Below are 26,970 nucleotides of genomic sequence, written 5' to 3' on the forward strand. Positions count from 1 at the left end.
AGTCCCGAGTAAACCACCTGTTTACTCTAGATGGCAGTAAGTCAAACTTCAGCCGTGTGTCAATGCGCAGTTTATAAAGTGAAGAAAAACACCCTAAAGCAGCAGACAACACAGACATGCATTATGTTCTTGCATTCAAAACACTTGATGGAGCGCAAATCCAAACTAAGTGATCTCAATATGTGTTCTAAGTATTAAACTATATTTAACTTGACACAGTGACCTAAAAATGTCATGTTTATGATGTGACACACCCGAGACGCTACACAAGCATGTCTGACGCAGGTTTGCATTGACGGGTCCTTAAACAAGCCCTTATAATAAATCTCGAACTGATTGACAAATTCACTTGTGAAATGGATTGCTGTGAACTGTATGCCAATGATTGACTTATGTTCAATAATATGGTAGTAAACAATACATTGTATTCTAAAGTCTTATCAATGATTAACCCTTCAGCCACAAGAATGTAATGCATTTTAATTATCTAAATTGTATATATGTATATATAAATAATTTTTAAATATTTAAAGATAACTATGTTAGGTAACTATAGTTATTTCATCATTATATACTGAATTATTGTTATATGAGGGGATTTCTCAGCAAATATTTGTATATGTGATTGATCGCGAAAAATAAAATTGCGATCGACAGCCCTAATATAAATATATATTTATCAAAATGAGCACCTCATATATAAGAAGCTTTGTCACGTTAAAAGTGCAGGTTTGTAAAGTGTGTCTCAAGACCCTGGCATCCTGTTCCACACTGTTGCACTCCATCATTGTTTTTTGAACGAAAGAAAGCATCCTGTGTACAGTAAATGGCTGCTCATTCAGTGCTTTTAAGTGCCTACTCTTGGCAAGTGTGGCAAACTCATGCCATGGGTTTGGCCAGTGTTGCTATGCTGGGCTGCTCAAACAGACCAATATAGTGTCAAAAAGACACAGTGTTGTACTTCTTGGTGAAATCAACCTACAAATTGTTTACTTATACATGATTTTGTCTGAAAATAAACAGGGATACAAGAGATACATTTAACATTGCCAGCTCATAAACCTGCTATGTATTTTTTTCAAAGAACAGATAAGAGAAGTGAGAAGAGAGAGTGAGAGTCAGAAAGAAAAGGCGTGCGCAAGAGAGACAGATAAAGAGACGTGAAAGTCAGACATACCAAAGTTTGTTTGGACTCCAGCTGTGTGTTTGCTTGCGACTCACAAAACCCATTAGAAATTGGTTGGGGGTCAGAGTTCTGCTTCAGCCAGAATAGATTGGCAGTGTAGAACAGCAGAGTCCACCTCCAGCTCATTTTCTCTCCCTCTGTGTCACTACAAAAGCAATCTCACACCACATGCCTTATGGCTGCGTGGCCACACAAAATCATAAAAGGTTTGGATCATACTCTATGTCATACCACCCTGGTGAGCGAGAGAGGCATGCAGCTTGAAGCAGGAAGCACTTGGTGAGTATTTTGATTTGTAACATGCATGACTGATATCAGTATGTCAAGATATCAGGACATCCCAAGAAATGTGCCCACAAAAAATAATAAAATAAAAATAATAATAATAATAATAATAATGCTTTTATGTCAATTTATCATTGATATTGTTTTTTGCTTAGCTTTACATGCCCAGATTGTAGAAAAAGTGGGATTTAAACAGTCTGACTAAAGTAAATGACATTTGTGCGTTTTATAAGGGGCAGGAATATGTTTTTGTCTCATTCATGCACAGCAACTTCCGGTAGAAGGTGAGCTCCCATAGAGATGAGTGATTGAGGTGCTCTGTGGGGGGTGTCACTGTTGCACATAGGCAGGTGTGCTGACACCTGATGGGGGTATTTGGAGGACATTAGAGACAAAGTTGTCAAACCAATGCACAGAGCCGAGCATCTGGCCACTTCCTAACAAAATTTCAGCCTCAGGTCATGGCACTTGTCAATGTTAAAACTGACGTGCAGATGTAAAGATCTTATCCTTTAGTGCCATGTTAAATCCTCCCTCGAGATCTGAGGAAAATTCAGATAAGCTTGAAGGATACAGTGAACATCAGGATTTACAGGAAATGCCACAGTCATTTACCCATGGCTCATGAAGAATCATATAAATTACAAAAACAGCCACACGACAACGTGTAATAATTTGAAAAGGAACGACTTTTAAACCAACCAATCAACAAACAGAATTTCAAATTGATACAATACAGGCATTAAATTTTAGCTGGCCTCCTATCCAACACTTTATTAATAAATGTTTGTGAAAAAACTTGATGAATGTCAATAACCTTTAATACACCTCCCTTATATCATTCCAAACCCAGATGTTTTATATGACAGATATTATGCTTTGATTTAGGTTGGGTTTGTGGTTAAACTTAGGAAAAATTGTAAATACAATGATCATTGGTTCTTTTATTTCTCTCTATGCCAAACATTGTAAATTTCTGTATGTGCCAACTCATACAAATTCTTTGGATTTTGAATTCTCATACAATTATTATGACTTCTCATGAGACCAGGGTTGCGGCTCCCGCACAACTCCGTAACTAACTGCATAACCACCATATTACGATGCATCATTGTAGAAATTAACTAGCAAGTCACGACTGTCTCCTGAAAATGTAGTAACTAGCAAGTCACGACTGTCTCCTTAAAATGTAGTAACTATGACACAAATCCAACTTTCGAATCATGTTGTTTGAGCTGTCATAAATTACGATACTTTGGGTTTGGAGTAATAACTTCTGCAAACATTCAATTATAATAGCTCATTTATACATACACCAGACAGCTGTTTAATTTGAGAAAACCGTGTGTGATAAAACACTTTCTGTTAACAGCCTGCACTCACGTTTACATGACGTTTCAGAATGCCGCTTTCTGCAAAACCCCGGAATAAATATTTTCTTAAATGCATGTAAATGTGGTCAAAGTTTTGACAGAATGAAAGGTGTATATGAAATAAAAGATATACAGTAGAAGCCTCAGTGAAATTAAATAATGTCCACACAGCGAACTAACAAGAAACTATGCTTCTAAACACAGGTGGAGAGCTGTAGTTCCCACCAGAGTTGGGTATTAACGCACTACATTTACTACACTACATTTACTTGAGTAACGTTTTGGTGAAAGTAGGTTTAAAATTGGGTACTTTTTACTCTCACTCAAGTAAATTTCTAATTAATAACTACTTTTACTTCTTTAGAATGGGTGGCGTTCCTGTCATTACATTACTTAGTTTAATTTTAGTTAATGTGTAATTTATTGAGAGATTATTGAATGGGACTTTTGCGACAGCTGAAGTTCAACTGCACGCACTGTCACAGTCTGTCACTCAAGCCGAGTCCATCACTGCCGCAGCATCATGCTCTTCAAAGTAAAACACTTTCTTAGCTCCGCAGAGTAAAAAAATATATAGTTTCATCGTGGAATGCCTTCAATTAACACCAAGACAAGCTGATGTTTCAACAATAAAATCTCAGCTTTAACTTATGGCAGCACGTCAAGGTAAATTGTGGCTCTAATACTAATGTGGGCTTTTCTGTGTAAACTGATGGTCACTTTCAGGATGATTTTGTAACTGGGCTCTTATGACATCAGTTTTTAGGTGTACATTTTTTAAATCAGAGCAGCAATATGTCAGTGCAGTTTGTCCCACGTCCTGCAAGACATAAGCAGTATTTACGCATTTACTCCACACCCTCTCGGTTGTACTGGCAACTATCACAGCTACTTCGTGCTGATTAACTGAATAAATCCATGTAAAAATCCAAGTTAAGTGTAAATGCCTTTTGCTCTTCTGTTCGCCTGATTGACAACTAGAGCGCGAACAGACAGCATTCCTGCGTGTGCACAGCAAGGTGCGCTGGGCGCACGTGTGACAAATGTGCGGGCGAGAAGCAATTGTATTGCGAAGAGAGTGTTTGTGACCAATATCATTCATTCATTCACTATTACCTATATAGTCAATGGCAGTGAGTGCACTATATCTCAGCATTAAGTGAACGAAATGAGTGAATGAATTTGGATACTGATGTATACACCGAGCGTCGGAGCTCTGGGGCTGTAGCAGAAACATCTTCACATATGAACTTTTAAAATACTTGGGCCTTACTTGATATTTTTAATAAATAATATTGTCATACAATAAATCGTCATTCTGTTTGTCATTTTTTATAAATATATGTTAATATTGCTGGGTACTTTGTTCAGGAGCGGGTTTGTTTATTAGCAATAATTAATAACAAACATTGATTACAATTAACATTAGCTTTTTAATCATTTAAATCAACAACCATCAAAGATAACAATCAATTATCAAATTCAATAGAATATTAATTATTACCAAAGATAATTATAAATTATTAAAATCAATAGAACCCTGATTAGAATTAACATTAGCTTATTGATACTTCAAATCAACAATCATCAAAGACAACTACCAATTATCAAAATCAATAGAATATTAATAAGGATTAATATTGCCTGGGCACCACCCTGGAATCAGGGACTTCAAGTCTGACACTGACATCCCCTGCCAGCCCTTGACACAGGTGCATGCAGAACAATACCAAAACACTTCTCATTAAAGTATAACAAAGTTTATTGATGCAATAATATCAATTAATAATCAATACAGTGCAGTCGATAAACTTCCGACTTCCAACTACAAACTAAACAGTAACATGATTAGATATGGTAACAAATAAGCCTATGATTGAATGTGACCGTGAATGTGGCCAGAGAGACTGGTTAATGGCGCCTGCCCGTTTAACTGGTACGATAACTTAAGGACAAAGCTGGCTCTATCGCCAAGTTGTCAGCTTGCCAAATGTGTGTGGGTATGTTTGTGAGGGTTTGTGTGTGTGTGCATTTGGTACGAGAGAGAGAGAGAACAGTGTGACAGCACTGAAGCCGGGTTTTAGAGAAGGCAATTGTTATTTTATCATTCAGAGACGCGTTGAATGGCTTGTAATCCATCCGCCGTGGTCGTTGTTTCTTTAATAGATAAACTTAAGTGTGCCGGTTTCACCCGCAATGGCAGAAATGCACAAATAGTCCAATGTGTTTGGACGACAACACAGCAAATCTCATTCATGGTAACATTAGCAGCAATGAGCAGACTTGGCAGTCCATATACTGTCCAAGCAATAGCCTTGATACACAAGAATAACACACTATAATAATCTATCTCTGCCCAGACGTAAACCTCTTACTTGAGTCACATGAGGATGTGGGCAGAATGTGTGTCCGTCCATCGTTTGACTCCAACTCGGTTCCTCAAGGCTTGGGTGATGACGGGAGGCCATTTCCTCACTCTGTTAGCGGGCGGTACGTCGGCTGGTTCTCTGCGATATCAGTGAAGTCGACTCAGTTGAAGAGGGAAGAGAAATCTTCTTTCCTCACTTCTGCAGACAAATGGGTGAGACATGGATTGCTCAGCGGTCACCTTTAGATTCATTATTGTGCTCGGTGGAACACGGAGAAATCTCAGATCGTCCAGCGAGATGGAGATCATATGGCCAATGTTCAGGTATGTATGTTATTTTCTTGGGCAACGAGGCTACACCTGGGAGCAGCAGGGCCGCAACTAGAAGAGACACATACTGTCGCTGGAAGCAAAGCCCAGAAGGGATTTCCGGGTTTTATACTCTTGATGTCATGGCTGGGGGGGGCGCGTTCTATCTTGTGATTCATCAAATAGGAGTTGACAATAGGCGTAAAGTGAGCAAGGGCTCATGTGATCTGTAGTCTGTTTTGGACTCCCTTTGTTTGATTTTGGCAGCTTTGTTTTTATCAGGCTTTGAATGTACTTATAGGCCGCAGTCAGGCTTTATGACTGTATGTAGGCCTGCCTTTGCCTCCTATTTGCGTACATGAGACCCAACAATATAAAGCGTAAACACATTTTATCAAATGTACATTATTGTATTTATTTGGTATACTTCGGTATCTTTAAACTCCAATACAAGCTGGGTACCATTTCTCATCCAACCATAAACAGCACCAATCCACAGAATTATAATTTCCACTGAGTGCAGTCTCCTGATTTAAATAAAATCACCTCAGTAAATTATTTAGTAAATAAAGAATTCTTCATCTTAATGGCAAAATTCTGTATAATTATAAATAAAGAGTACATTTTAAAATGTATCTGTATGTTTTGCCTCTCTGTATGTTATTTTAATATAATATATATATATATATATATATATATATATATATATATATATATATATATACACACACATACTTTATATAAAGTAATGATTTGTTAAAAAAAATATTTAATTCAGCATGAAATAAAACATTGCAGGAGTGAAGGAAGCAGTAAACTCCCAGCTCGTACATCTTCTCCATGGTGAATTAAGGGCAATTAATCATTGTCGAATATACACAATGTACACTTGAAATTAGAGTGCATTGTGGATAAGAATAGTGGATAGAGGATGGTTTAGACACAGCGAGTGTTCAGCGACCGGGGTTTCCAAACCTCTCTTCTTATTGACAAATTCAACCAGATCTGACAAAAGCCCCACAAATGAAGACTTTTAGAAGAATTTCTCAGGTCTTTTGGTCCATAAAATGCAAGTGAATGGGTGCCAACATTTGAAAGTAAAAAAATAAAAAATAATATGAAAATAAGTCAGCATAAAAGAAATCCATAAGACTCCAGTGGTTAAATCAATATCTTCTGAAGCAATGTGATATTAGAATGTGTGGATGAGAAACAGATCACTTTCACATTGTTCTACTTGTGTTTTTGGTGATTCACATTCTTCTCTGCATATCACCCCCTGCTGGGCAGAGAGAAAAGTGTCTAGCAAAAATGACAAATATTGATCTATTTATCATATCACTTCTGAATATATGGATTTAACCACTGGAGTCTAATTTATTTATTTTATGCTGCCTTTATGTACTCTTTGGAGCATCAACATGCTGGCACCCAGTCACCTGCATTGAACTTTCCTACAGAGCTGAAATATACTTCTAAAAATCTTTATTTGTGTTCTACAGAAGAAACGAAGTCATACACATCTGGGATGGCATGAGGGTGAGTAAATGATGAGAGAATTTTCAATTTTGGGTGAACTATCCCTTTAAAGTGATAGCTCAGCCATAATTTAATATTATGTCATCATTTCCCTATCCTCATGTTGTTCCAAACCCATGTAACCTTCTGTATTCTGTGGAACACAAAATATTTTAGACAGAATGTTACAGACTGACAGTCTCAGTCACCATTCACTTTCAAAATATGGAGAAAAAATAAATATTCGCTGAAAGTAAATAGTGACAAAAAAATACTGTATTTAATTTCTTGTCACTTTCTGCCTGGCTGCTACCCCAATAAATGCTTTGTCCATATATGGTATAAGCTTATCTGTTGAATAATATGCCATAGTTTGTTATGTTTACCTTCGCAGCATTTATTATATTGCTATACCTTTTGCGCACTACCTGTTTTATCTGACACTTTCACACTAGAACTGTTTACTTGTCGCCACTGCACTGTCTCTTACTGTACCTATTGTCCTGTTTTTAGCAATTATTGTACTGTCTTGTACTGTTTGCACACGTGCACTTTATGTGTAGGTCTTATTTAGTTCTGTGTCTGTTTATTGTTTTATGTAGCACCATGGTCCTTGAGGATCGTTGTTTCATTTCACTGTGTACTTTTCTAGCTGCATATGGTTGAAATGACAATAAAAGCCACTTGACTTGACTTGACTCATTCTGTCTACTATCTCCTTATTGTGTTGAATGGAAGAAAGAAATACAGGTTTGGAAAAACATGATGGTGAATGATGACAGAATTTCCATTAATAATAATAATAATTCTGTAGTACATGTTCAGTGTGTATTATGTAATGGAATATAGGGGAGTTAACGTCTATTATATTATTTGTGAAAGTGACAAGTTACTCACAACTTGAGTACTCTTTTAATTGGATACTTTCTTACTCTTACTCAAGTAATTATTTATGTTTGTACTTTTACTTCTACTTGAGTTATAATTTTTTTTTAAGTAATTGTACTTTTATTTGAGAACAGTTTTTGGCTACTCTACCCACCTCTGGTTCCAACCACACAACTTTTGCAATGCTATTTGCGAAATACGGTTTCGGGAAACACCAAATTGATGATCTATGTTGGTAACGATGTAACTTGTGACTAAAGTTGTCTAATGATGCTTTTGAGAAATGCATCCATGTTGGCATCACCCAGCTGACAAATGTATGTCCTTAAAATGTTTTCCAAACATTGTACTGTAGCTATGGGAACATGAAAATGTCAAGTTTTCTTGACATCAGAAGAATGTTATTTAAAGGTTAGCATAACATTCATGAAAATGTGGAAAATTCCTCAAAATATATATTTGATTTTATTCTAATTACATTATCAGGATGGTCCTTATAATGCTAACATTGTAAGGATGTTCCATTAACATTATTTTAAAACATTTGTACTTAATCTTTAACATTTTAAGTTTAAATAATGTTAGCCAAAGTTTAAAAGTTTTCTGTTTGGTAGGCTATTTACAACACACTGAAACACACACACACACACACACACACACACACACAACACACTTTCAAAATAATGTCATTGCACATACAGAACCAACCCAGATTAAAAGAACAACAAACAAAGGTTGGTATTTCAGAGAAGAAATAACACCTTTCCATTGATAGACGTTCATCAGTTTTTCAGTTCATAAATTGCAATATGATCAGAATTAATTCCCTCCTCATTTATACTCTTTTCATAGGTGACTTCATCACTGATGTCTGAAAGACATGGTGCCCCTTAGTAACAAATGATTACCACCAAATGAATCACAGAGGATCTGTCTCTAATGCATATCAAAAGGGAGAGAGAACAAGGAGGCAGAGTGGCTTCAAGATCTATTTTTCAGCTTCACATCATTTCTTGCTTCACTGATCTATTACTAAACAACAGCTGCTGTGCCGCAGCCAACACAGCGCTTGGTAGGGATGGTGATCAAGAAATGAACAGGGAGGGAAGAAAAAAGAGGGTGAAATGGAGACATTTAAGTGGTGAGGTCACGTGTGTTAACCTGGAGATCTCAAGAGTGTCATGGTGAGAGAGAATAAAGATTGGGAACTCTTGGCAGGTCTGTGTCAAATGTGATGGATAACAAGTCACCTGTAATAGCTGACTATGTAGCTGCATTTTGCAATCATCCCCATTTATTTTCTTTCCCTTTCTCCCTCTCTCTATTTTACCCAGAACTCTACACACACCAGGTGTTGGAGTAGCAGAGACTTTGCTTTCCCAAAGTCTAACTCTTAACCCAAACTTAACAATAAAGTCTAACCTCTTATTCAAACCTTAACCTAACATTGATTTTATGCAAAATAACTTTTTGTGCAACACGGAAGAAAGAAAACATAGGGATTCAAATGAGGACAAGGGAGAATTAATGTAGGTTATTGACATAAATTATTTATATTGCATAAAAATACTGAAAGTGTAAACAAATTTGTTCATTGATGTTTACTGAAAATGAAATGTTGAACAGGAGATTTAGAAATTAGAAATGTTACGCCTGTATTGAATCGATTTGAAATGATTTTTGTTAATTGCCCTCAGGTCTCTACACACTGTGTTTAACCCTGGATTAACATATTTTAAAACCCTGCTTTTAACCCAAGGTAAATCAATGTTACACATGTAATTTTGAAAGGGTGTTAGCACCACTTTTTTACTGGGGTTTATGATGCACTGCTTTCATGGGGATAACCCGCATTGTGATGTCAAAATTATACACTGTGATATGAAGCAGTCTTAAAATGTTTCAGAAAGTTGTTTAGCAACACATAACCAATCGTATAATGCCTCAGTGCTTACCTCATTTAATACAATTTTTGTCACAAGCTTTATTCTTCCAATCATTGTGATTGGCACAAAACATATGCAAATAAGAACGTTAGCCAGGGGTTTACAAATGTACAGTGTGAAAAATGTAAACATGAATTAATTATTAACCTAAGGTAAAGTATTAACAATGTGAAACATGAAACAGGAAAACCCAGGATTCCATTTAGAACAGGAGCGGCTCCAGCTCTAAGATGTTAGGTGGGCCACAGGACCCTCAGGTGGGCCAAACAGTTGGAGGGGTGGGTGTGGGTGTTGTTGTCAAGATGGACCATGCTCATAAATGGGTGGGGCAGGCCCACCCAGGCCCCCCTGTGGAAACTTGCCTGGTTTAGAATGACCCATGTTCAATGATTTCAAGTGTGAAAAGCCCTTGAAAAAAAAGTAATCTCTTTTTGTACGTCAAACTCTAAGTCAAACTCTATCTTGCGATTTCACCATCTCATCCAAACTATTACAAGTTGTCCCAATACTATGTTGAGTTTAACTGGAGACCGAGAGGTCTTGGGTTTGATTCAAAATGACCTTACATATTGATAAATCATATATATTGAATGCACTGTACCTTGCTGAGGATAAAATCATCTAACAAATATCTTTCAAATACAGCTGGTAATTGCAAAAATATTGATTCACAGGGAACACACATACTAAAAAGACATATACATTAATGCACTGTAAACTGATTTAGATAGAACGGTCTACAATGCATGAATAAATGCAAATGTAATCTATACATTTTTAATTTTAATATGGAAATATTGCATTGTGACCTAGAACTATTATCTAGTTTACATTAAGAAGTGACAATCACACTCACTGAAATTTCAGACAGTATTGGCCCCCTTTATATAAAAAAAAATTAAATAAAAATGTCAACATTTTACAGATATTAAAAATAACCTCCCACTCCTCTTGAGATGAATCATAGCCCTGACAATGTGCTCATGGTGGCGTAGTGACTCAATCTGGGTGGCAGAGGATGAATCTCAGTTGCCTCCGTGTCCGAGACCGTCAATCCACGCATCATATCATGTGGCTTGTTGAGTCCTAGCACATGTGGAGGCTTCACCCTATTCTCTGCGGCATCCAAACACAACTCAACCGATGTGACTCTACCCACCCTAGCAACCGGGCCAATTGGTTGCTTAGGAAGCCTGACTGGAGTCACTCAGCAAGCCCTGGATTCCAACTTGCGACTCCAGGTGTGGTAGTCAGCGTCTTTACTTGCTGAGCTACCCAGGCCCCCTTATTGATCTACGTATCAATGTGTGTGCATGTGGACAACTGTTGTGTGTGACCTTGGGAGGTCTTCAGCCTTTTTTCTTCAATTCTACATGAGTTTAGTGTTCGGCATCACATAGAAAAATATAGTAATGTGGACCTAAGACAAACTCACTCACCCATACACACACACACACACACACACACACACACTTACTGTTCACCCTTGCTCCACATGCTACAGAGCACAGTATGGAAGCTCTCACAAAAGCAAAATTGGCTATAATTCAAGAAGGATGTTTTTATATTTTTTCTTTCTTTTTGTTTCTCTCTTAATTACTCACTCTCTATTTCAAATGCATTAATCCATTATATTCACAAATGTTTTCCCTCTGTTACGTCTGTAGCCTTTGTCCACCAGTCTATTGAAGACTATTGAAGAATGGTGGCTGAGAGCTTGAAGACATTAGATTAGATGTCATTAGCATTCCCAATATCACACATGTCCATGCAGGAAACAGAGAACTAAAGGTGATGTAAGTTATTTATTTTTGAATGGAATGGAACATATAAAATGTCACTATTATCTGACCAATATAATTGAATTAGGTGTCCTAAAATATCACACATGGCCCAACACCTGACTTTGTGACAGCTCTAGTCTCTGTAAACTGTAAATAAAAATGTGACTGCAGACCACACTGTCACATTCTTGTTACAGTCAATCAAGACTTTGAAGACTTTAATTTCTGCCGTTAATCATTTACAATGCAGGAAGGTTTGAGTGTGGTAGTTGAGGCGAATCATTACAATTTTATGCCATATTCACTTTCGTAAGCAGTTTGTCAGTTGTTAGTTTATTATGCGAGAATGCTATTTTGCTACCATTGCTTTTAACAACACTGAGATGATGTACTGCTACTCTCTGGCTCAATCTATTGTTAGAACGATTAGTGATGGGTGGATCGATCCTAAAGTATTGATACTACCGATACTGATGTTGTATAATAAATATAGATCCTCACAAGATTATATAGATTCTAGCTTTTTTTTATAAACAAGGGACAATAATCATAAGCTTCAAAGTGAAATAAAACGGATTAGGCTACATTAGCATATTGTGCATGATGGGGATTATTTCTTCTTCCGCTCATCATAACATACACGATGAAAGACACAAGCAGACAAGTGCTTGCGCCATCACAAGGCTTGTTCAGAGGGATCAGTGCCTTGTAGAGGTATTGCTAGAAAGTCAGAGAACCAGCTTCTGGAGTAAGTTCACTTTAAAATAACAACATATCTAAAGATGACATCTCTTCTTTCTTATAAATGTTTGTAATAAGTATTTAAAAAATTACTAATAAGTAAATAGTAAAAATAAATGTTAAGCATGGTTTTACCACAGTAATATTGAAGTAATAACCATGATTCATTGTGTGGTAACTATGGTTTAATTAAATACCATGATTAAACCATAGTTACTGTAGTGAAACCATGGTTAATTTTTGCAAGGGTAAACAAAACAAGCCTAATAATTGTATGTTTTTGTCACAAATGTAAAAAGAAAATTATGACAAAAAATTATATTTTTTATTACCCATATTATCCCAATAACAATAATAACAAATAAAATACAAATAAATTTAATAGAAGTGTTGGTATCGTATTGACAATATTGGACTTGAAATTATTGGTATTGGATCGAAAAGAAAACAAGTGGTATCGCCCATCCCTAGTAATGAAATCATTGAAGGTCAACGTTTTGGAATGAGGGGCGTGTCTTAAGTCAAGTCCATGCTAACTAATTTTCTGTAAAAAACTTTTAAAGTTTCCTAACATCATAATTTTGCAAAGTATCCACACCATTCCTTTGTGGATGAGGGGCATAAACGTAACAAAATCAACGCGTATTCAACTGATAATGTATTAGTGCTCAGTCTAGCATAAGTTCCAGAACGGCATACATCACATTCAACGTCGCTTTCTCAGGGTCATGAAACAGCATTTTACATTATTTTTTAATTAAGAATATATAGTTGTGTTATGACTGTGGATTATGTAGCAAATTAGTGACAAACTTTGTCTCACAGTGAAAATGCTTCTGCCATAAAATGTGAAGACATGGTGATTCCTCATATTTTCATTTTGGTGAACAAATGCAAGGAATATTCAACAGTATACATGTGTGTCTATCAGTGGCATACATTTCATGTGATGGGGTTTCTCTCTGTTTAATATTTATAGTGCTATTACACTGTCATGCACTCTCCTTCTATTTGTCACAACACTAACAGCAAAAGGTCAGACAGGTACTTTGGCCAATGCTAAAATGTCAGTGATTGAAGTATTAGTTGACTAATTCAACTGATAAATATTCACTGGGCCTTTTAATTTATGTGTGATGTCAGAGATGTTCCTGTAGCTCAACTGGTTGAGCATGGTGTTAGCAAAACCAAGACCATGGATTTGATTCCCAGGGAACACAAACTGATGAAATGTGTACACTGAATTCATTGGTTTTAGCTTTGGATAAAAGCATCTGCCAAATGCATACATGTTAAAAGTAAATGTTGATTTCTGAATTGGAACTTATATATGATTTGTGAACCTGCCTCATCTTTTGTACTGCCTTAATCCTATCAGCCAGAATTAGAGTTGGGATTGCTCTACAAATTTGTCTAAAATGTAATTACATTTTGTCCCGAACCACCACTAACTGTAAACTATGCATGCTATATTATACTGTATATTATTTGTATTTTTAATAACATTGTAGTACCTGTGTATTCGTGTCCCATTAATAAATGTAATTAAAAACGTTATGTTGCTTTGGATAAAAGCGAATGATAACATTTCAAAGCATCATGAACATGGATTGGAGTGAACATAAAATTTGAATTGCTAAGACTATTCGGATTCACAAGGCGATGACTGTAAGTCTGTCGGGACGTTGGACATGTCGTAAAATCAGGACTAACCCTGTTATTGGGACTTCTATTCACCCTATCTCCGTAAGTGCAATGTTAATTTCTTCAAGCCGTAAATTGCTGATAAAGTGTGCTGTCGATGTAATTGCCTCAGCCTGGATGAACATTTAGTAAATATATTATTAAATGTAAAAAAAACTTGTGTTAACTCATATTAACTTGTGGGGCTATTATACAAAGTGAATCAACATCTATCAATGGGATGTGGCACTACAGTCACTACAATGTAATACAATTTTATTAAAAATAAAAAAAATATATAATCGACCACCTCCCTGTCAGCATATGGCCAAGTGATGTGGCTTGCGATCTCTCACACGTTGTCCATTAGAGGCAACACCTCACAACAACACCATGATGTGCCAAGCAGCAAGATTCTAATACATATTGTATGCATAGTTTACAGTTAGTGGTGGTTTGGGACAATATTTATAAATTTTATAAATTAGACAAATTTGCAGAGTGAACCCAACTCTAATTCTAGCTGATAGGATTAAGGCAGTAGGCTACAGATGACAGGGCAATTTGACCAATTAGATGAAAGTGCCATTCACATGTGTGTATCAAATATTCATAAAATTTCATCAAATGTTTCAATCACTGAAGGAAAACCAAAATCTAGCCTTTTCCCCAATCTCTTTATTCCATTTTAAATAGAAAATGAAATGGTCAATGGGAAATGTGTTTGTAACAGTAAAACCAATAAAGAAAAATTATTATGTTTAGTTCTTCATATTTGGGTTAAAAAAAGAAAAAGGAATGACCCAAAAGTACATGGACCGTGAATGAAACTGGTTTAACTGCACAAACTGAATGATTAGAAATTATTATGCAGTTTCTCTATGTATCTTTGAAGAGGTTTAAGTTAAGCTATCGCACCACATAAAGACATTATTGTAACTGAAAATACATTGGATAGGCTATATGAAAGATGCATAAACAATATACTGTATAATCCACTTATGGCTAGAGTAAATATTCTTTGTCATTTGATAATGATTTGGGTAAAATTGAATGGGAAACTATGTGGGTTATGCTCTATGGTGCTGAAATTCCCTATCTGTCACTCACTCAATGAGTTGACACTAGGGGTAAACCTTGGGAGCCCAGACATCTCTGATCTTTTTGGAAAGGCTAATGAGAATTGGTGTGTGGAATTTACATGCTACTTCCCCGGACATGCGGGTATAAAAGTAGTGGCGCTTGCAAACACACACTCAGATTTTCTTCGGAGCCGAGCAGACATATTCACAGAGCTGAATTCCTCCTGCTGTACCATTCATCTCTCTCTCTGAAAACCTGTTGGATCTACAGTGCATTACAGCGTTTCTTGAGTATTTTGTGTTGAGTAAACACCCCTGGGCGCTTCGACAGCTGAACAGAGCTTGTTTTATATATACACACACATATATATATATATATATATATATATATATATATATATATATATATATATATATATACAGTATCTCACAAAGGTGAGTACACCCCTCACTTTTTTTTTATATTTGATTATATCTTTTCATGTGACAACAATGAAGAAATTACACTTTGCTACAATGTAAAGTAGTGAGTGTACAGCTTGTATAACAGTGTAAATTTGCTATCCCCTCAAAATACCTCAACACACAGCCATTAATGTCTAAACCTCTTGCAACAAATGTGAATACACCCCTAAGCAAAAATGTCCAAATTGGGCCCAAAGTGTCAATATTTTGTGTGGCCACCATTATTTTCCAGCACTGCTTTAAACGTCTTGGGCATGGAGTTCACCAGAGAGTCACAGGTTGCCACTGCTCCTTTGGAGTGGAAGAGGTTACCTCTTCCACTCCTCCATAACGCATCACAGAGCTGGTGGATGTTAGAGACCTTGTGCTCCTCCACCTTCTGTTTGAGGATGCCCCACAGATGCTCAATAGGGTTTAGGTCTGGAGACATGCTTGGCTAGTCCATCAACTTCAACCTCAGCTACTTTAGCAAGGCAGTGGACGTCTTGGAGGTGTGTTTGGGGTCACTATCATGCTGGAATACTGCCCTGCAGCCCAGTCTCCAAAGGGAGGGGATCATGCTCTGCTTCAGTATGTCACAGTACATGTTGGCATTCATGGTTCCCTCAATGAACTGTAGCTCCCCAGTGCCGGCAGCACTCATGCAGCCCCAGACCATGACACTCCCACCACCATGCTTGACTGTAGGCAAGATACACTTGTCTTTGTACTCCTCACCTGGTTTCTGCCACACACACTTGACACCATTTGAACCAAATAAGTTTATCTTGGTCTCGTCAGACCACAGGACATGGTTCCAGTAATCCATGTCCTTAGTCTGCTTGTCTTCAGCAAAATGTTTGCTAGCTTTCTTGTGCATCATCTTTAGAAGAGGCTTCCTTCTGGGACAACAGCCATTCAGTGTGCGGCATATGGTCTGAGCACTGACAGGCTGACCCCCCACCCTTAAACCTCTGCAGCAATGCTGGCAGCACTGATAGGTCTATTTCCCAAAGACAACCTCTGGATATGACAATGAGCACGTGCACTCAACTTCTTTGGTCGACCATGGAGAGGCCTGTTCTGAGTGGAACCTGTCCTGTTATACCTCTGTATAGTCTTGGCCACCGTGCTGCAGCTCAGTGTCAGGGTCTTGGCAATCTTTAATAGCCTAGGCCATCTTTATGTAGATTCTTTTTTTCAGATCCTGAGAGAGTTGTTTGCCATATGGTGCCATGTTGAACATCCAGTGACCAGTTTGATGGAGTGTGAGAGCGATGACACCAAATTTAACACACCTGCTCCCCATTCACACCTGAGACCTTGTAATGTAAATGGCTAATTGGGCCAAATTTGGACATTTTCACTAAGGGGTGTACTCACTTTTGTTGCCAGCAGTTTATACATTAATGTCTGTGTGTTGAGTTATTTTGAGGGGACAGCAAATTTACACTGTTATACAAGCTGTACACTCACTACTTTACATTGTAGAAAAGTGTCATTTCTTCAGTGCTGTCACATGAAAAGATATAATCAAATATTTACAAAAATGTGAGGGGCATTCTCTGTCAGCGAACCATGACTGCAGTTCGGTACGGATTACTCTCACGTCATCCTGAGACCCTGAACGAGCTGTATGACCAAGGTTCCCACGACCAATTTTAGGGATCATATGGTGAACCTGCAAGTGCTGCCCCAGGAGGAGGCAGACCCAGCCTTGGCGTTGCTGTGTTCGGTGCATACTCTTCACATCTACTTGGACCGCACGCAGAGCTTTAGAAGCTCAGAGCAGCTCTTGTCTGCTTGGATGGACAGCGGAAAGGAAGTGCTGTCTCCAAACAGAGGATTGCTCACTGGGTCATGGATGCTATACCATGCCCTGCATGTGCCGCCCCCTGCTGGCCTGCGAGCCTATTCTACCAGGGGCATAGCGGCTTCTTGAGCATTGTCCCATGGCAACTCTCTAGCAGACATCTGTAGAGCTGTGGGCTGGGCAACACCTAACACCTTTGTGAGGTTCTATAACCTCAGGGTTGAGCCAGTATCATCCTGTGTGTTATCAGGTGACACAAACAGGTATGTTCGGGTCTGCTGGCCAGGTGTACCGCTTGCTCATAATGCCTTTCCCCTCCCTTAAGGTGAAAATGTGCACTCTTTTCCCAGTTGCGAAAAAAGTGTGAACCCTGGACCTTCTTCCTCCTTAGCCCAGCGGCCGACGAGTCTTCGGAGAGGCTCACCACCGCCCTAGTACGTGCATCACTTAGGCCCCCGTACTGAGGTAAGTGCTCCACATGTGCTGGTTGTCTCCTTAGGTAACACCTTGTGATGTTTATTTTGCAAAATGGTTTCCCAACTGGGAAACCACGTCTTCCTTGAGCAGAGGGACCTCTGTCCTTTGTCTCCGTGTTTGTATTAACACCTCCCCTCCTTGTGTAGGATCTACCGCACGACGTGCTTCTGCTCCGACCCAATAAGACCGTGTATTGTATTCCACTTAAAAGTCCTCCCTGCCTTCTCTTGGCCGGGTGTGTTCTTCGCGGTGTCCTCCTCTTTGGAGGGCACCACCAGTCAGTGTAACTCGGTTCAGCTCTTGTGGCGTTTTCCATTGGGAACCCTAGTGTCAACTCATCGACACAACTTTGAGTGAGTAACAGATAGGGAACGTCATGGTTACTGATGTAACCTCCAATCCCTGATGGAGGGAATGAGACATGGTGTCCCTCTTGCCACAACACTGAACCAACCGCTGAAATGGCCGGGTCTTTGGCTCAGCTCCTCGGTGTGAAACCTGAGTGTGTGTTTGCAAGCGGCACTCCTTTTACACTGATGTCCAGGGGAGTGGCATGCAAATTCCACACGCCAAATCTCATTGGCCTTTTCTCAAAGATCAGAGATATCTGAGTTCCTAAGGGTGACCCCCGGTGTCAACTCATCGACACAAAGTCTCGTTCCCTCCATCAGGGAACAGAGGTTAAATCAGTAACTATGATGATTTTTGAGCAGCCTCGAGAGACAGCAATACCATGTGGTGTATGTACCTTTCATTGAAAAGTGTCCCTTTAATTGCCCTGCTGCTCACACTTTACCAAAGTTGTGTTGAGAAATATGTACAAAAAAAACACATGGCTATTGTGCTAGGAGTAACACAATTGATATCTGAAAATATATAGACAATCATCTGTAAAATATTTTGATTATCGATGTGTGAAAAAGGCATTGATCCCAAGACCAATATATATTGCTGAGGTAACTATACAGGTTTTGTGAGCCTTATTCAAATCTTTAACATTATTGTGATCTTAACCAAAACTTGCTTTTTATGAAGGGCTGTTTCTATGAAGAATTTTGAAACATTTACTCTGCAACACAAATTTAATCTCCATGAGATTCCAGTCCAGTGCAGCAGAAACACATCTCATTTTACACTAGAGTGAGGATAATCGTACATTATGATTGAAAAATAAATAAATACAATTATGGTTAAAACATCCACTTATGGTGCTATGATAGATTCTGTGGTCAGAGGAGCATTATATTGATGAGTTTGCAAGCTACAGACAGAGGGAGAGGTTTGTCTTCATTCTAGCACAACTGGCAAAAGCTTGATGTCGCCATTGTGTATTTGGACTGCTCAACTGCTCCACGTAATGCTTTAGAAACCACCTTAATTAGTGTTGACCATGCATTCTAATGCAGTTTTGCTTGGCAGTATTTAGTAACATTTCCCCATGGTATAATTCCTTGTGATCCAGACTGTTGGATCTCTCCTTGAAAGTGAGAGAAAGGTATTACTGCAAGCCTCATTGACCAAAACACTCACAGCTTTTTCTGGGCCAAAAATCCTAGTAAGACTAAAAGAAGACAGAAAAAGGGGCATATTTAAATTGACGTTAAAAATGCAATGTGATTATAACTGAAAGAAAAGTAAGATTCACATAAAGCTTTTTTATTATTATTTCATTTCCCAGAGGTAATTTCTCCATGCAGTCTATGGAGTTTCACAAAGTAATCATTAAAGCTGAATTGCGTGATTTATGCGGCACTAGCGTCACAAACTGTAATTGTTAAAAATCACTTTTTTTCAAACAGATGCCAGAGAGCCCTCCCTATCTTCCATTGGTTGTACAACCAAATACTGTAATCGTGATTCTCTCCCAAACTCACAAAATTTGTTAAAACAATTTTGCTGTGAAGGGCCAGATCTGGATTTCTGAAACATAAGATGGCAGGGGAAGACTTTACGAGTAAAGTGCTACTTGATTTGTTTGGGTTAGGTTTAGGGGTAGGATCAGTTTTCCCAACCAATCAGGTAGTGTTTTCCTGATGAGTATATTCAATTCAATCATTTCCCTGTAAATAACTTGATGTGTAAAAGTTGTCAGTGCATACTACACATTCAAACATAAAGATGTAACAAGTGTCAACACATTCACCACATAAAATTTATTGCTGGTAATAAAAAATAAAAAAAACAGATAAATAAGTAAAAATACAAATAAAATATAGCTAAATAGTTGAATTGGGTATTACTGTTCTCATAAAAATAATTGAATCTTCACCTGACATTCTACGTTTCCGAATTTGGCAGGCTGGACAGGCTGACCAAACAACAGAGGTATGTTTTCATGAAGTCACAGTGTTGCACTTTTAGGTGAAATCAGCCTAAAAATGGCTTATATATAGCTAAATCTGCATATTAAGTTGGAATATAATAAATTATTTTAACATACCAAATTTATCACACAATAAGCCTTAACTGTTACACCAATCTGGACTCAAACGGCACTATACATTGCCGAAGTATTACAGGTTCCCTGTTTTTCCACATTACAGATTTGGCAATGCTGAGGACATGAGCTGCATGCTATTACTATAGTGGCCGAGCGATGAAGGACGGCAGGGGGATAATGATCGCAATCAGCCAAGAGAGGGATAAGGTGGAGCTGGAGCTGCAGTTCGAGAGAGTGAGAGAGAGAGAGATGCATGAAGCCTGTCTGTGTGTCAAGTCAAGTCATTTTTATTTTTATAGTTAATTTCACAACACATATAGTTTCAAAGCAGCTTTACAGAAGATCAGGCATTAACAGAAGATAAAACTGCAATGTCTATAATGTCTTAGAGTCATCATTGTTTAGTTTGATAAAATATGATTTTGAATTTTGTTTAAAAATAAGTAATTAAATAATAATTGTATTTATAACCCCAGTGAGCAAGCCGAAGGCGACTGTGGCAAGGAACACAAAACTCCATAAGATGTTGGTTAATGGAGAAAAATAAACTTGGGAGAAACGCTCAACATAAAGCAGGAATGGAGCTGGATCCTGTTTGTTCATTGGCCTTTGTTACCCATGTCTTGTGTTTTTAAACCCTCATGTTTGCCTTTATCGGTGGCCAGGTATTGTCCATCTAACCTTGTTGTTTTGCCTAAGTTTAGTCTAGCCAGTTTACATGTAACCTTGTTGTCCTGCTAAAGTTTAGTCTAGCCACTGTACATGTAACCTTGTTGTTTTGTTCATGTTTAGTCAAGTCAGTGTACTTGTAACCTCGTGGTTTGTTTTGCTCTAGTCTAGTCTTAGTCGTAGTCATGTCAAGTCAAGTCAAGTCTAGTTTTGTCATGTTTAGTTAAGTTCTTGGTTTCTTGTTTTTGTTTCATTCACTTTTATAGTTTGGGATACTGGTTTCCACGTTTGAGAATAAACTGCACTTGGGTTCATCTAAACTTCATTATCTTCGTCTCTGCCTGTTTTGTCAACAACGTTACAGAACACCTGACCACCCATTATGGACCCAGCAGTACGACTCTTGGATCTTCGTCAGGGGAATCAACCCCTGGAGTCTTATATTGTGGATTTTTGTGCTCTGGCATGCCAGGTTAACTTCGATGAGGTAGCCCTTAAAGACATTTTTTGTGTCAAGTGGTTCATCTAAACTTCATCATCTTCGTCTCTTCCTGTTTTCAAATCAAATCAAATCACTTTATTGTCACACTACCATGTACACAAGTGCAACAGTAGGTGAAATTCTTGTGTGCAGTTCCGAGCAACATAGCAGTCATGACAGTGACGAGACATATACCAGTTACAGTAAACAACATACTTACACAAAACAATTTACAAATCAAATGTACACATACTTACGCAACACAATAATTATATACAATTGTGGCAGCGGGGGCGTGGTCAAGCACCCGTCCGGGAGAGAAAAGCGGTAAGGGCGCCTACACCTGAGCTAAATTATGTCTAACACCTGTGTCTAATTTCAGTGAGCACGGGGAGAGCGGCATAAAAGGCAGCCAGAAGGCCTCCAGAGAGAGAGAGAGAAAGTCTGACGCTAGAAGCTTGCTGTGTGCTTCAGTGGCATATCTGTTTATAAAGTGTCGAATCAAAGCATATATTAAAAAGCCTCACCTTGAGCCTGGCCTCACGTCTCATCCTTGGGACGAATACTGTCACAACAATGTACAGTAAACAATACACACAATATACAATACACAATATACAATACAATAAGTAAGGAGTATATTAAATATAAATATATATATATATATATATATATATATATATATATATATGAAATAGTATATTGAGGAGAATATGTTGACAGTCCAGTGTAAGATTATAGATGAATAAAGTGCAGTGCTAATTATTGATCGTGATAGATCAAGTGTTCAACAGTCTGACTGCTTGGGGAAAGAAGCTGTCATGTAGTCGGCTGGTGCGGGTCTTGATGCTGCGATACCGCCTGCCTGATGGTAGCAGTGAGAACAGCCCATGACTCGGGTGGCTGGAGTCTCTGATGATCCTCCGAGCTTTTTTCACACACTGCCTAGTGTATATGTCCTGGAGGGAGGGAAGCGCTCCTCCGATGATGTTTCTGGCAGTTGTTTTGTCAACAACGTTACAACATATCATAAACGTGAGTGTTTGTTTTTATGTTTATAAAATAAAATAAACATAAATATATATATTGTTCACCCGGTCCCCCTTTGTCCTTTACACATTGTAAACCTCATTTGCCACAATGGTACCGAAACCCGGGACTGGAGGAAGAATTTAGCAGACACATTTACCCAGAAAAAAGCGAAAAGATAATTATTTGTATAATTTAAAAAGTAATCCTTACCTTGTCTGCAGGTCACGCAGACAGGTTTATTGAATGGCTTCATTGATTCTAACAGAAGTGTCTAACAAACAATACTCCATAATGACAACGTGAAAGAAGTTTGTTTAATATGTTTGCAAATGTATAAAAAAATACAAAACTAAAAAAAAATCACATGTACATAAGTATTCACAGCCTTTGCTCAATACTTTGGTGAAGCACCTTTGGCACCAATTACAGCCTCAAGATTTTTTGTGCATGATGCTACACACCTATTTTTGGGGAGTTTCTCCCATTCTTCTTTGCAGGACCTCTCAAGCTCTATCAGGTTGGATGGGGAGCATCGGTGCACATATATTTTCAGATCTCACCAGAGATGTTCAATCAGGTTCAAGTCTGGGCTCTGGCTGGGCCACTCAAGGACACAAGGAGTTGTCCCGTAGCCACTTTTTGTTATCTTGGCTGTGTGCTTAGGGTTGTTGTCCTGTTGGAAGATGAACCTTTGCCCCAGTCTGAGGTCCAGAGTGATCTGAAAGCAGGTTTTCATCAAGGATGTCTTTGTACATTGCTGCATTCATCTTTCCCTCGATCCTGACTAGTCTCCCAGTTCCTGCCTCGGAAAAACATCCCCACAGCATGATGCTGCCTCCACCATGCTTCACTGTAGGGATGGTATTGGCCAGGTGATGAGCGGTGCCTGGTTTCCTCCAGACATGATGCTTGCCATTCAGGCCAAAGAGTTCAATATTTGTTTATCATGGTCTGAGAGTCCTTCAGGTGCCATTTGGCAAACTCCAGACTGGCTGTCATGTGCCTTTTTACTGAGGAGTGGCTTCCGTCTGGGGACTCTACTATACAGGCCTGATTGGTGGAGTGCTGAAGAGATGGTTGTTCTTCTGTAAGGTTCTCCTCTCTTCACAGAAAAATGCTGGAGCTCTGTCAGAGTGACCATCGTGTTCTTGGGCCCTTCTCCCCCAAACACTTAGTTTGCCTGGGCGGCCAGCTCTATGAAGAGTCCTGGTGGTTCCAAACTTCTTCCATTTACGGATGATGGAGGCCACTGTGCTCATTAGGACCTTCAATGCTGCAGACATTTTTTCTGTACCCTTCCCCAGATCTGTGCCTCGATACAATCCTGTCTAGGAAGTCTACAGAAAATTGCTTGAAATTGCTTCATGGCTTGGTTTTGTGCTCTGACATGCACTGTTAACTGTGGAACTTTTATATAGACAGGTGTGTGCCTTTCCAAAACAAGTCCAATCAACTGAATTTACCACAGAAGGACTCCAATCAAGTTGTAGAAACATCAAAACAACAACAAATTTTGAGTGTTATAGCAAAGGCTGTAAATACTTATATACATGTGATTTCGTTTTAATTTTTTTTATAAATTTGCAAAGATTTCAAACAAACTTCTTTCACTTTGTAATTAGGGGTATTGTTTGTAGAATTTTGAGGAAAATGCTTATTTTGGAATAAGGCTGTAACATGAAAAACCTGTGTCCACCAATGCTTTGTGAGTACCCCCGTTGATCCTTACTGGTATACGGTATGCTCCTGCCCGGTAGGAGGCAGTCTGTGGGGTGTAGGGGATCTGGACCACTGTCCCCAGCTCCATCAGAGGGCATTGATCCTGGAAGTGCCGTGGATCCCTGTGATGCCGGTCTGTGGCACTGGACCCATTCCACCATTCCTTTTTGGCATATGAAGTATTAGCTCCTCCAATACCACCTGGTCAAACAGTACTACGACGTTGCAGTTCCCCGCCAGCAGCCATTTCCGGCATGCATCTCGAAGCTATTGGGAGAAGGCAAATGGGCGGACCATCTTCCCCAGCGTCAAAGACTGGAAGAGTTGGCAGGACTGCTCCGGACTACGACCCACCCGCTGCAAGATGGCCTTCTTCAGGTCATCAAAGGTCAGGAGGTTAGCTGACGGCAATTGATTGGCAGCAAGCTGGGGTTCCCCGGACAACAACGGAAGGAGCCTGGCCGCCCACTGGACATTGTACAAACAGATCGAGGAAGGTCTCTGTGTCATCTTCCGCCCCCATTTTCAAGAGCGTTTTTGGGGCAGGGGGTAAGTAAGGCTCTTTATTTTTCTGCCTTCAACACTGTGTGCACTCTTCTCTGTGCTTTTCTCAGTTTAATCAGATCAGTGCAACAAATACTTTGTCAATATAAACTTCTCTGAATTTTCAGCTTCACAACAAATTACAACACTCAGTAAGACACGCCAGTTGCTGGTCACTCATGCCGTTCTTTCTCTCCATTCTGGCGGTGGCTTGGCTTTTTATATGCTGCTCTACCCGTGCTCACTGGAATTAAAGACAGGTGTTAGACATAGTTTATCTTGGCCACGCCCCTGCTGCCACACAGAGCTAAATACTGCATTCAGTTGATTTGAACTCCTACACCTACACATCTATTTGACCATACATAGTTAGTTAAATGTCTGATGAAATAGTTCCATATTCCCGCTTCCCTAGCTTGACATGCTGCTCAAGGCAAGGCTGCTAAACCGTTATCAGCAATGTAAGAGAGTGCAAGCAGGAGGAGTTAGGAAGAGAGAGAGAAAAGGTAGAGAGGGAGCTGCTTGATCTCAAGCGGCAAATTAGAGCTCCTCCGATCGATAGCTGGAGGAGCTTTGCACAGATTTCATTAGCTAGCAGACGTGCACAGTTAAAGCAATGCTAAGGGGTATTGATGCTGGCGATTGATTGCTCAGTCGTATTTAAACAACAACAAAAAAACGTATACATTGAGATGTGATGCTGGGTCTGAATATGTACCTTATCCATCGATAGTCAGCTGTAATTACTGTTGATTCAGCATATGAGAGCCTTTTGGAGGTCACACTAAGATTCAATCCTCTCAGATGTGAATATTGAAAGATTGAGTCTTGATAGTACTGCTTAGTGCTTGTTATGTTTTCAAAATTAGAATTCAGCCTCCCGATTCACTTTCTCACTTGTTTAGATTGAATAAATTATAATATACTCCTGTAAGGACTCATTTATTAAACAGGGTAACTCCTGTTTCATTCTGTGAGGGCTAAAAGCCCTGAAGTAAAAATTACTTTGAGGTACTCTGTTAACTTAAACAAGAGAGCCCAATTTGCCCCTGTCAGTCTCATATTCACTGTGAGCTATCGATCTCACCGTGGCTGAAGCCCTCCATCAGACCTAAATGAATGAATGGAAAAGTTAGCATTAGGTTAAAGGAGCCCAAACAAAACAACAGAGGAGACACCACAGGCATGTTTTAAAGGTTTTCTTATACACTTTTACTCTAAGAATCATTAAGTGCCCACCGGAAGAAGGGAGAACCAAAGAATTCAGCTATACATTTTTAAATCCTTTGAAATTAAACTTCTTGACATTTTCACTTTTAAGGCAAGTGAGATACAAAGCTTAATTGATCACACTTCATTGAGATTGATGCCTGCATTTTAAATAATCAGTCTACAGTGGAGCAAAAAGACCAGAGGAATGATATTCATGTATGTAAATTATTCATTATTGTTATGATTTACGACTCGGCTGTGTAATGTTGGTCTTGCGACTTTAATATTTCATAATTTCTTTGATTTTTCCAGTCATCTGATAAATTCAGTATTAAGGTGCCATTAAATGATTAATAGATAGTGAATGTATGTTCCTCTCTCTCTCTCTCTCTCTCTCTCTCTCTCTCTCTCTCTCTCTCTCTCTCTCTCTCTGTCTTTTTTTTTTTGTTACAGTGTGTCACATTTCATCAGGTTAGTATATAAATCTAATTACATATGCATTTAGATGTAATGGTTACAGTGCTACCTGTATCATTAAAGGGGTCAACATGACGTAAATGTATTTGTCTGTTCTTGTTGACTGTTCTGTGTGTGTGTGACACTCTAAATAAAAGAGGGTCTTTCTGATTAATTATGTCAAGCTGATTATTTTCTGTTTTGTTTTTATTTTGTTTTACTTTAATGGGCTTCAAGGTGTCAGGCCACATGAAGGGAAATGTAGAAATATGTATAATAATAATAGTACTGCTAAAGAGGAGTTGGGGGAGTGAAAAGAAATAAAATCTGTAGTATGTGTGAGTAAACGATAACAGGTTTTATGTAATAAAAGCTGCAGATCCATAAAGCCTATCTGTGCAAGATATATCATGTCTCTCTGAGGAGTATCAGGAATCTGCCCCTCATCCCGTACATATGCATGAACAATATAACTCATTCATTATGAACTGATTATAGATAAACACTTGCAGTCTGATACA

The sequence above is a fragment of the Xyrauchen texanus genome, chromosome 2 (genome assembly GCF_025860055.1).
Source record: "Xyrauchen texanus isolate HMW12.3.18 chromosome 2, RBS_HiC_50CHRs, whole genome shotgun sequence".
Lineage (NCBI taxonomy): Eukaryota > Metazoa > Chordata > Actinopteri > Cypriniformes > Catostomidae > Xyrauchen > Xyrauchen texanus.